General features: G+C 45.3%; 1 non-coding gene across 1 annotated transcript; it reads left to right on the forward strand.

Annotated features, from left to right (window-relative positions):
* The first annotated feature begins 4,967 nt into the window (after positions 1-4,967).
* trnar-acg (transfer RNA arginine (anticodon ACG)) lies at positions 4,968-5,040 on the forward strand. The gene has a single exon. It is a non-coding gene; the product is annotated as a tRNA-Arg (tRNA).
* Positions 5,041-12,688: the final 7,648 nt, after the last annotated feature.

Raw genomic sequence — 12,688 nt, forward strand, 5'->3', positions numbered from 1 at the left:
AAACTCTATTTACTGACATTGGTTTTCTGAAGTGTTCCTGAGCCCATGTGGTGATATCCAAATATCTTGGGGTCTTGTTCACGAGTGAGGGAAGAATGGAAAGGGAGATCAACAGGCGGATCGGTGCAGCGTCTGCAGTCATGCGGACTTTGTATCGGTCCGTTGTGGTAAAGAAGGCGCTAAGCCGAAAGGCAAAGCTCTCAATTTACCAGCCGATCTACGTTCCTACCCTCACCTATGGGGTGAGGGTGTCCGGGCTCTCCCTTAGAGATAGGGTGAGAAGCTCGGTCATCCGGGAGGATCTCAGAGTAGAGCCGCTGCTCCTCCACATCGAGAGGAGCCAGATGAGGTGGCTGGGGCATCTGTTAAGGATGTTTCCTGGTGAGGTGTTCCGGGCACATCCCACCGGGAGGATACCCCGGGGATGACCCAGGACACAGCTGGGGAGACTACGTCTTTCAGCTGGCCTGGGAACACCTCGGGATCTACTGCCCCCACGACCCGACCTCGGATAAGCGGTAGAAAATGAATTGATGGATGGATGGATACACTACAAAGACAAGATATTTAATCTGATAAACTTTATTGTTTTTAGCAAATAGTCATTAACTTAGAATTTTATGGCTGCAACACGTTCCAAAAAAGCTGGGACAGGTGGCAAAAACGACTGAGAAAGTTTAGGAATGCTCATCAAACACCTGTTCGGAAAATCCCACAGGTGAACAGGCTAATTGGGAACAGGTGGGTGCCATGACCGGGTATAAACGGAGCTTCCCTTAATTGCTCAGTCATTCACAAGCAAAGATGGGGCGAGAGAAAATAGTCAAACAGTTTAAGGACAATGTTCCTCAACATACAATTGCAAGGAATTTAGGAATTTCATCATCTACGGTCCATAATATCATCAGACTGGCCTGCCTGCAGTCCGGACCTGTCTCCCATTGAAAATGTGTGACGCATTATGAAGCGTAAAAGACGACAACGGAGACCCCGGACTGTTGAACAGCTGAAGCTGTACATCAAGCAAGAATGGGAAAGTATTCCACCGACAAAGCTTCAACAATTAGTGTCCTCAGTTCCCAAACGTTTTTTGAATGTTGTTAAAAAAAAAGGTGTTGTAACACAATGGTAAACATGACCCTATCCCAGCTTTTTTTGAACGTGTTGCGTGTTAATGATTATTTGCTAAAAACAATAAAGTTGATCAGTTTGAACATTAAATATCTTGTCTTTGTAGTGGATTCAATTAAATATAGGTTGAACATGATTTGTAAATTATTGTATTCTGTTTTTATTTATGTTTAACACAACGTTGGGGTTGTAGTTAAAAAAGGTTTTCACATCTCACATGCTTTAAACACATTTAAACTTATTAAAACACACTTATTCACGTGTTCGTTACCACCGGTTCTCACTCTCACTTGCATAGTTTTCCAAATAAGAAGCCAGTGTGCTTGCTTCAAGCTGTTTATTTGAAAAGTAAAACATAATTGTTATTGCCAATTATTTACAATGCCCGTTTTGACAAGGCCTACAGCTCCAGCTAGAGAATACCCACTTTCGGAGATTCATTCAGGGTGTGGGGGGACGACAGGTCACACACACTACAAAATGAAAAGGCACACAAGGTAAAATATACAGCAACCTAAACATGCAAATGAGACAAAGAGGAGGGACCATGCACTCAGTGACTGACCACCTGTAAACCTATGGCAGCCCACCTGTTTTGGACTTGTCAAAAGCCTTTGATCCAATCAATATTGACATCCTCTGATGCCAGCGCTGCAGTTTCCTATCAGGATGATGACTTGACTACGAGTCATTTTTATGGGGATCCAACAGTCGATGGTCCGACCCTGCCGAAATCCCTGGTCAGTCGACTGTGGCTGAACAAGGTGGAAAACCGTCAGCCCCGTCATTAGTAAGGAAAATTAAAAGAAATCGCCTTCCTCATCTGTCAGCAATTTCCAAAAAACAGCTTATTATTACAGTGTTCAAATAAAAAGTGGCTAGCTCTCAATCATCTATTTTATAGTGTGTGTGTGCGTGTGTGAGAATATCTTGAAAACTACGTTACGTTTGTATAAAAATAAACACGCTTGCCCGCTGATCCACAAACGCACCTTAAAAAATCGACAAGCAGAAATAAATATTTAAAAATTATATCATGGAACTATTCATCATCATCATGTCAAGGTTTGATGAATGCACACACAACATTTAAGAAACGTGTGTAAATCATGGATATATTTGTGGAAATCATTTTGAGACAAATCTCTACCCATAGTTAATCATGGCAGATGACATGGTGTGACACCATGAAAGCAGGATGTTTGTTGATTATGTGGGGCGTATGGGGTAAGGGCGGATGGCTAAGGGTACTTGTGGAGACAGGCTTGAGCAGAGACACATGAAATGTCGGGTGGATTTTGAGAGAATGAGGGAGCTTCAACTGAACAACTTGAGGTGGGATTTAAGACTTTAGTGATTGGAAAAGGACCAATGAAGCGTGACGTGAGCTTCCGTGATTCGGTCTGGAGAGAAAGGTCACGGGAGGAAAGCCAGACCATCTGAGCCACCTTGTATACAGGCGGAGGGGAGCGATGAAGATCCGCCAACCGCTTGTTTCTTTTGGCTGACCGAGCCAGGGGAGCCCTGACATCCTTCCAAATGTAGTGAGTTGTGGGCCCACTGAAGTACTTCAGAGCGTGTGAAATTGGGCACCAAAAGACGGTCTGGAGGTCCAGTCTTGGGATCTGGTTGGGTTCTCTGAGCCCTTTTGACCACGTGTTCTATCTCCCACGTGGCAGCCCCAACAAAGCAGGAAAGAGGAAGAAACTGGAGGTCGTCTGCACAGATACTGTTGTTACACATTTAACAGCTGAATGAGGTGCAAACACTCAAATGATCCTCACATTAGAGGACATTTTCCATTTGTAGCTGTGTTCAGAATCAGAATCAGAATCAGAATCATCTTTATTTGCCAAGTATGTCCAAAACACACAAGGAATTTGTCTCCGGTAGTTGGAGCCGCTCTAGTACAACAAACAGTCAATTTACAGAACACTTTGGGGACACAAAGACATTGACAAAAAACAATTGTGCAAAAAGATGCAGAGTCCTCTAGCACTTAGAGCAGTTCGAACGACTAATATTGCAATAGTCCGGTGCAATGACCATTGTGCAAAGGGCGCTGAGACTTCAAGGAGTGTATGCGGTTTAAAGTGACAAATAGTGCGATCATCTGGGACAATGTCGGTTGTGCAAATGTTACAGATACTCCTCAATCAGTGTGCAAATGGAGCAGATGCTACTCTGGCATGAGTGGCCAGTATATGCAAATAGTGCAGCATGGCGAGACAACTACAGTGAGTGCACAAGTAATAAATAATTGGCCCCACAGAAATGTGACAACGAACTCAAGTCAAAAAATTGCCAGCTTGTTGTAATGGAATTATAGGTTAGGTGTTTAAGAAGTTGATCGCAAGAGGGAAGAAGCTGTTGGAATGTCTACTAGTTCTAGTTAGCGTTGATCGGTAGCGCCTACCTGAGGGAAGGAGCTGGAAGAGCTGGTGACCGGGGTGCAGACGGTCCGAGAGGATTTTGCACGCCCTTGTCTTAGTTCTGGCAGCGTGCAAGTCCTCAATGGTGGGTAGGGGGTTACCGACAATCCTTTCAGCAGTTTTGATTGTCCGTTGCAGTCGGAGTTTGTCCTTTTTTGTAGCAGCACCAAACCAGACTGTGATGGAAGAACACAGGACCGATTCGATGACCGCTGTGTAGAACTGTCTCAGCAGCTCCGGTGGCAGGCCGTGCTTTCTCAGAAGCCGCAGGAAGTACATCCTCTGCTGGGCCCTTTTGAGGACGGAGTTGATGTTGTTCGCCCACTTCAGGTCCTGAGAGATTGTAATTCCCAGGAACTTGAAGGTCTCGACGGTTGACACAAGGCAGCTGGACAACGTGAGGGGCAGCTGTGGCGAAGGATGCCTCCTGAAGTCCACGATCATCTCTACCGTCTTGAGCGTGTTCAGCTCCAGGTTGTGTCGCCCGCACCACAGCTCCAGCCGCTCCGCTTCCTGTCGATATGCAGACTCGTCACCGTCCTTGATGAGGCCGATGACAGTGGTGTCATCTGCAAACTTCAGGAGCTTGACAGTCGGGTTCGCTGAGGTGCAGTCGTTCGTGTAGAGAGAGAAGAGCAGCGGAGAGAGGACACAACCTTGGGGCGCCCCAGTGCTGATGCTGCGTGTGGATGAGGTTGCCTCCCCCAGCCTGACCTGCTGTGTCCTGCCCGTCAGAAAGCTGTAAATCCACTGGCAGATGGCAGGTGAGACGCTGAGCTGGAGAAGCTTGGTTGAAAGGAGTTCAGGGATGATGGTGTTGAACGCTGAGCTGAAGTCCACGAACAGGATCCTCGCGTAGGTCCCTGCACTGTCGAGGTGTTCTAGGATGAAGTGCAGTCCCATGTTGACTGCATCATCCGCAGACCTGTTCGCTTGGTAGGCAAACTGCAGGGGGTCCAGCAGGGGACCTGTGACACTCTTGAGGTGGTCCAGCACGAGACGTTCAAAGGACTTCATGACCACAGATGTCAAAGCGACAGGCCTGTAGTCATTCAGACTAGAGATTGCAGGTTTCTTGGGGACTGGAATGATGGTGGAGCGTTTGAAGCAGGATGGAACTTCGCACATTTCCAAAGAAATGTGCGAAGTCACATCTGGTTTTAGTGCATTGGTCCCATTACTAATCAAAATTATAGAAAATACTTTGAGAGATAGGTTCCACCAACCCAAGCCGTGATCGTATAGTGGTTAGTACTCTGCGTTGTGGTCGCAGCAACCCCGCTTCAAATCCGGGTCACGGCAGGAATGAAGCCCTGCAATTACTTTTTTTAGTGCTGCTGTTTGAATTTAGTGGGACAGTGAAAATCCTCCACAGGGGCTTGCAGAGGGCCCAATACTTGCGTGGGGCTAGTGGCGCAATGGTTAATGCGTCTGACTACGGATCAGAAGATTCTAGGTTCAACTCCTGGCTAGCTCGTGCACAGTTTTGCATGTGGTATTAAACCCAATTCAGAATGCTGTATTTGACACGTTCACCTTAAATGTCTGCGTTATGCTAACTCATGCAACGCGGTCAGGTCTTTCCATGACAGTATCAAACATAACCTAAACCCGTAATTGGTTTGGGTTGTGTTTAGTTTTGTTCCATGTTTTCCTGTGTTCCATGTTTGTCGTGTGCTCATTAGGTTGTTGTGTCCACCTGTTCTCGTCTTCTTTGTGTCGACCAATCAGCTCTCTCCAGCCACTCGTGTCTTGTCCAGGTGTTCCTCGTTGTCTCGTCTATCTGTTTGTATTTAGTTCCCTGGTTTCTTTCATTTCTTGTTGGTTCATTGTCGTTGTCACATGTCTTTGCCATGTCATAGTCGCCAGTTGTCCTTATCATTGTGGTATGTCATTGTCAGGTGTCATTTTCCCTTTCTATTCCATGTCTTACTCACAGGTCATAGTTTGTTTCCAGTTTTAGATATTCGAGTGTTTCTTTGTTACTTTGATTTGATTGGTATCTGTTGTGGGACTTTGTTCAGTTTTCCCTTTTTGAAGATTAAATATTCTTATTTTGAGACTCCCGCACTCCTGCCTTGCCTCCCTGCTTCCCTGCAATTGGGTCCACCATGTTCTTGCCTTGCGTTACTCGCCCTCGCCCTAACCACGTACGTGACAGTAATGTTAATAACTATAAAAAACATGCTACGTCATCATTCCATTACAACATGCTGGAAATTTTTTGACTTGAGTTCGTTGTCACATTTCTGTGGGGCCAATTATACATTACTCGTGCACTCACTGTAGTTGTCTCGCCACGCTGCACTGTTTGCATATCTGTTGTTGACCAATACTGGCCACTCATGCCAGAGTAGCATCTGCTCCATTTGCACACTGATTGAGGAGTATCTGCAACATTTGCACAACCAACATTGTCCCAGATTATCGCCCTACTCGTCACTTTAAACCGCATACACTCCTTGAAGTCTCTGCGCCCTTTGCACAATGGTCATTGCACCGGACTATTGCAATTTTAGTCATTTGAACTGCTCTAAGTGCTAAAGGACTCTGCATCTTTTTGCACAATTGTAAAAAAAAAAAAAAAAAAAAAAAATGTACTGGCATTACCAGATAACTAGCAACCCTTTACTGCTCAGTGACTGTTTTTTTTTTTTTTTTGTCAATGTCCTTATGTCTCAAAAGTGTTCTCTGTCAATTGACTGTCTGTTGTCGTACTAGAGCGGCTCCAACTACCGGAGACAAATTCCTTGTGTGTTGTTTGGACATACTTGGCAAATAAAGATGATTCTGATTCAAATTCTAATATTATTCGTTGTGTTATAATTTACATATAATAATACATAACACGGGCGGCACGGTGGACGACTGGTTAGAGTGTCAGCCCCACAGTTCTGAGGACCGGGTTCAATCCCCGGCCCCGCCTGTGTGGAGTTTGCATGTTCTCCCCGTGCCTGCGTGGGTTTTCTCCAGGCACTCCGGTTTCCTCCCACATCCCAAAAACATGCATGAATTGGAGACTCTAAATTGCTCGTAGGTGTGACTGTGAGTGCGAATGGTTGTTTGTTTGTGCCCTGCGATTGGCTGGCAACCAGTTCAGGGTGTACCCCGCCTCCTGCCCGATGATAGCTGGGATAGGCTCCAGCACGCCCGCGACCCTTGTGAGGAGAAGCGGCTCAGAAATGGATGGATGGATAATACATAACACATAATAATATGTTGTGATAGTCGTGTGAAAATGTGTGCAAGAAGGACAGCAGAGTACGAGGAGGAACTTTGGGGACCAAAAGAGCAGAAGGAGGATTTAAAAAAACATTTTTTTAGATTAATGATTCCACCATGATTTATGGTCCAAAACAGTTAAATGCACTTTTGTTTTGGTTTTTCCATCAGGTCACGTGAAACTTGCTGGCGACTGGCAGCTCCCCTTAGCATGTGGTGGCCCAGTCCACCTTCGGTCATAACTGCAGCAGCAGTTTCCATAGTGTAGTGGTTATGAATTTCGCCTTACACCCGAAAGGTCCTCGGATTGAAACCGGGTGGCAACAGTTTATCTCTCGAGCTGTTGTCTGTGGTTTTCCAGCCCCGTTATACATCTCAACAGACGCAAAAGTATGATTTTTCCAGTACGACTTCTCAGATGTTCCAAATGTCAGCGATATGGACACAAGGGAGACAGAGTTGTCCAAAATGTGGAGGACAAATGCTGTCATTGTGGAGGACCACACGGGGTGACATTTGAGTGTGGATGCAAAGTAAGAAAGATGAAATCAGTCCGGTTAAAGTGGTCAATAAAATCAGTGATGAAAGCAGTGAAGAGGGTCCAAAATAAAAAACAGAGTGAGAATATTACCATGCCAACAGAAACTGTGATTCTCTGTATGGCGTACGTCATAAATTGTGTGGAAATTGCAGTAAAACAGAAAACAGAAAGGATTGAAATTAGTGTTAAGGCAGCAGAGAAGGATTTGGGAGTGAAAGAAAACCTTTCATGCATGTTCAGGGTGTTCAGTTCAGGGTGTCGTCCGCCTTTCGCCCGAAGTCAGCTGGGATAGGCTCCAGAGTCCCGTGACCCTAACCAGGATAAGCGGTGTTGAAAATGGATGGATGGATAGTAATATATATGGTTACAAAAGAAGGTCTAAAAATAATAAATTATAAGAATCCGTGTATGAAGCTTCCACTTCAATTATTGGATGAACTGGTTATGTATATGACAGGTAGGATGGTATGGTGTGGAGATTTTAATGCGCATAGTACATTATGGGATGGCAATAATGATGAGAATGGAGTGGTAGTGGAGGAAATAATAGAGATAAAAACTTGGTGTGTTTGAATGATGGGAGAGGAACAAAAATGAATATGAGGACAGGATCAGGAACAGCAATAGACCTGACAAATGTGTCAGATGATTTGGCTGGTTTGTGGGAGTGGGATGGAATTTAGAGAACAACTGTAGGAAGTGACCATTATCCAGGTTTTAAACCTGACGCGACCCCTGCGTCACTTCCGGTTTAGCGTGATTTTATGTTTCAGCATTATAAATCAAGCTACTTTGTCTCGTAAAGGGTCACATTTTCTACGTATAAAATTTAGGAGAAAGCGACGACAAACCTTTTATCTGTCTTGTAAATCTAAAGGTTGCTACAGGAATTTGATGAGTTCTCGATAGCCAGAGGTCTTTTGTCGAACCCAAACACACGCAAATGATACAGGTAGTGAATTTTTATCGAAAATTTCATGAGCTCTACCAGGGGGACTCTACAATGAAACAAGGCAGGAAAAAGCAAACGAAGGACAAACATTGGTAGGAAGAGGCTGAGCTTGTGATGTGAGGGTGGAATGAGCATGTATTGACAATGCATATAGCTGGGGGTTCCTGTTCTTGTTCATCTAAACACAAATATGCACTAATCTGTACTTTCAGTAGACCACAAGCTGGACTTTGTCACGAACGGCAATGACGTAAGGGCAGATCCCAAAGAATAGACTCCAGGTCAGAGGTCCGAACAATTTTAATTAAATGGCCGAGCATGTGATGGCGAAACATACGAAACTAAAAGGCACTTACAACAAGAGAGAATCAAAAACAGATAACGCAGGGAGACATGACAAACGGTCCGTGTGGTATAATCGTAGTGAGCCTAAATTTGGACAGCGGTCAGAACGGCGGCAAACACGGGACAAAAACGAGTGAATATTCCGACGCCCACACACTGTCACGGTGCCCCCTAAAAAGGCTGATGATTACAATGCATGACAGGTGTGTCACCGATGTCCACGACCACCTTCGCTCACCCAGACACTGCAACACAAAGAAAAACAACTTGAAACAAAGGGCCATGACAGTATCCCCCCCTCAAAGGACGCCCCCTGGCGGACCACCCGGCTTCTGCGGGTGGAGAGAGTGGAAGGCCCGGAGAACGGACGGATCTAGGATCCAAGAGCGGGGAACCCAGGAACGCTCCTCAGGGACGATGCTGCCTGACCCGTAAGTAGACTCATTATAAAAGCCACCTTCGTCTTATCCTGGGCATACGTGACCGGTTGTTGGTCAAATACTAGGGCACATTGATAAATAAATTGACCGCAGCCGCCGGGCTCTCCAGCATAACGAGGTGGATTTGGGAGACAAGCTTCCCTGACGGGTGGCACCGCGGCCACAGTATTGGTGGCAGGTGCTTCTGCCAGAATCGGAGGTAATCCAAGTGCACACACCTGATCAACCCGAGAACTCAGTGTACTGAGATGGGTCGTTAACGCCGTAATTGCCTCCCTGAGCTCGTGTAACGATGTCTCGTGTCTTCCTACCAAATGTCCCTGACTTGCCAACGCTTGGCGAAAAGAGTCTGAGTTTGTGGGATCCATTTCTGGTCGGAATATTCTGTCACGAACGGCAATGCCGTAAGGGCAGATCCCAAAGAATCGACTCCAAGTCAGATGTCCGAACAATTTTAATTAAATAGCCGAGCATGTGATGGCGAAACATACGAAACAAAAAGGAACTTTCAACAAGAGAGAATCAAAAACAGATAATGCAGGGAGACACGACAAACGGTCCGTGTGGTATAATCGTAGTGAGCCTAAATTTGGACAGCAGTCAGAACGGCGGCAAACACGGGACAAAAATGAGTGAATATTCCTACGCCCACACACTGTCATGGTGCCCCCTAAAAAGGCTGATGATTACAATGCATGACAGGTGTGTCACTGATGTCCACGCCCACCTTCGCTCACCCAGACACTGCAACACAAAGAAAAACAACTTGAAACACAGGGCCATGACAGACTTACTTTGCATGGAACAGAATTTACGCAGGCTGGTCGATTTCCCGGATGTTTGGCCAGTCTGGTCTGCACGGGGAACAGGTGGATTTGGCGGAAAAGGAAGGGAAAAAAAGGAGAGCAGGAAAAAAAAAAATTTCCCAGGCAAGGCGGTCCGAGCCCGTATGTCGCTATTTGCAAGATGTTCGGAGCGGACGTGCGCTGCCCGCTTCCTTCCTGACGGAGTTTGCCCGGGCACCCAAAAGGGTAGCTCGGAGCGCTGGCAGGATGCCCTGCGGCGGGGTAGGGTCCAATGTGTCCTCGCCACCTCATGGTGCGAGGTGGGGCTTCCTGGCTAAGCCAGTCTTCGGCAAGTTGGTCGAACGAGAGCCAGCAAACAAAGAGGGCTCCGGCTTTTATGGCCAGCTGCCAAAGGGGTGGCTTCCACCCACCCCCCAGACAGAAGGAACAAATGTCACTGTTGCATAATGAGGAGCCACCAAACAGAGGGTTCCTCACCTTCTTGGTGATCAAGCCAGTGTCCCCCAAAAAACTTCTTTGTTGATGAGACACTTCAGGCTGGCTGGGGGTGAAAGTTAATTAACTTAGCGTCCGAGTGAGAAACCAGTAGTCCGTCAGCTTTGATGAGCTACTTGGGACTGCCTGGTAATTCATTTCGCGTCCGTGTGCAAAGTTAAATCGAGCATACCCGTGGCCGTCTGTCTCGGCGGGGGAGCGGAGACAGCGATGTAGCTCAGTCCGGGGTTTGGGGTTCAGTGCCTTCGGGCGAGAGCATGTCCATTACATTGGTGTCATTACTTTATATTTTGGCAACACACAACAACTACATGTATAGAGCTCTAGACCAGGGGTGCCCAATACGTCGATCGTGATCAACCAGTCGATCGCAAAGGTAGTGTGGGTAGATCGCGTCATGCAGATGTACACAGACAGGCATGCGCAGGCGCACACAACGGCGCCTTCCTTGCAAGCTAGTGACTGACCGTTTAATTTAGAAACTAAACGTAAAGGGTAATGTTAAGGATGTAATATAATGTCAATGTTCAATAGATCATGGAACCTTCAATCGTCCTTGCGTGTTCGTTTTCTTTGTTCAAATAGAGAGGAAAAAATAAGACACCAGAGTGCTGAGTCTCAGGGTGCATTCAATCAACTGTACACCAGAGTGCAGGTTCACTGAATGACACACCTCGTTTATTTGAGCTAACTCTTTTTATACACATCAGAAGGTTTCGTTATGACTGTTCAGCAGAAGGTTTTGACATATCTGTTTAGCAGAAGGTACCTCTGGCCTTGGATGTTATCAGAAAAGGGGCTCATCCTAAAACCATGATTCCTCAGTAATCTAAACTCCAACATATTCGCATGGATAACAAAACTGTATTACCCTCATGTATTACCCTCGTATTTTGGAAACGGAACTTAATTGTTAGATAATGGAACATAGCTTCATGAGTACAAAATAGAACAATCCAGCAATGCCCCTGTTTACGTAGTGGAACTATGTAACAGACCCTAAGCAGTACTACTCTATGTGGAAGGCTATCAGAGGATATATAAACAACGTAATCATGAGCTAAGCATTCTTCATAAGGCAGCACTACTCTTGAGACAGGCCAAAAACCTCCCCATATATTGATTTGAGAAAAAGACAAGTCCCGAAACATGCTCAGAGAAAAGAAACTGTATGTTCTTAATCAATAATTCATCCATCTGGAAACGATGTTGTCTTGTGTGAGCTGAACTTCAGAAGTAGGAGCTTCTTCAGAGGTCATCAACATCTGTGATTCCGGCTGGTTCATATTCTTCTACACCACTCCCGAGACCATCTTGACACACAGTGTCCTCGTACATGGAATAATACAGCATCCCAAAAGCAATAATAAAGTAACAGCAGTAACAATAGCAATTATAAATGTAATTACAAGGTTTTTCCATTTTCCAAACCACGCCGTAGCCCAATCTTCCAGGGGGTTGGAAACGCCTGTTGAATCTGCCATTTCAGCAGCCAAGGTTTGTAACCCATGTAAGGCTCTCGTTACTTTTCCATCTGGGGCTGTGTTGTTGAATAAAAGTACAACATTGTGGACCAAACATTGCACAAACACCATTCTTTTCGGCAAGGATCATGTCAAGGGCCATGCGGTTTTGAATTGCCATTCGGGAAGTCGGGGCCAATTCTTCAGCTAAGCCTTCAATGGCATCACTGGTTAAGTTTACTGCTCTTTGCAAATGATAATAAACAAAGTTGATCCTATCCACATTCTTGTTTAGAGTTACGGGGAACAAGGCAGAGATGATGGGAATATTTTCAAATCCTGCTGCAATTTGATCAATCAGTTTGTATTCATTTGGAACTCCTCTGGGCACTCCAATGCCATCTATGTATGTGGGTCTGTCCTCTCACCAATTATTAATTATTATTATTATTATTATTATTAATTGATCTCGTTGACCTCACATTAGTTTCTGTTTTTGGTCTCGTTATTCGATCCTTGGCGAAAATTAAGGTGGTTGACGTCACATATGAAATCATTGTACATGCCCCTTTCCATTTGTCAGGTAATACAGCTCTTACTACATTAATTTCACACATATATGCCAAATCACCTAAAGACCTTTTGTTCAATACCGTAATATTTCCCCATGTCGTGACATCTATTATATTATGACAAAATGGAAATACCACCACATATTCAGTTTTGTTCTGGTTAATTCTGTCATGCTTTAAACAAGTGTAATTTACTTCTGCATAATGGGGCCATGAGTGGTACTGTACTTTTAGGTAATTTTGGCCACATATTCTCATAATTGGCGCATCGAGAGCTAACATTATGGTT

Source organism: Phycodurus eques, unplaced genomic scaffold, assembly GCF_024500275.1.
Source record: "Phycodurus eques isolate BA_2022a unplaced genomic scaffold, UOR_Pequ_1.1 contig_372, whole genome shotgun sequence".
NCBI lineage: Eukaryota > Metazoa > Chordata > Actinopteri > Syngnathiformes > Syngnathidae > Phycodurus > Phycodurus eques.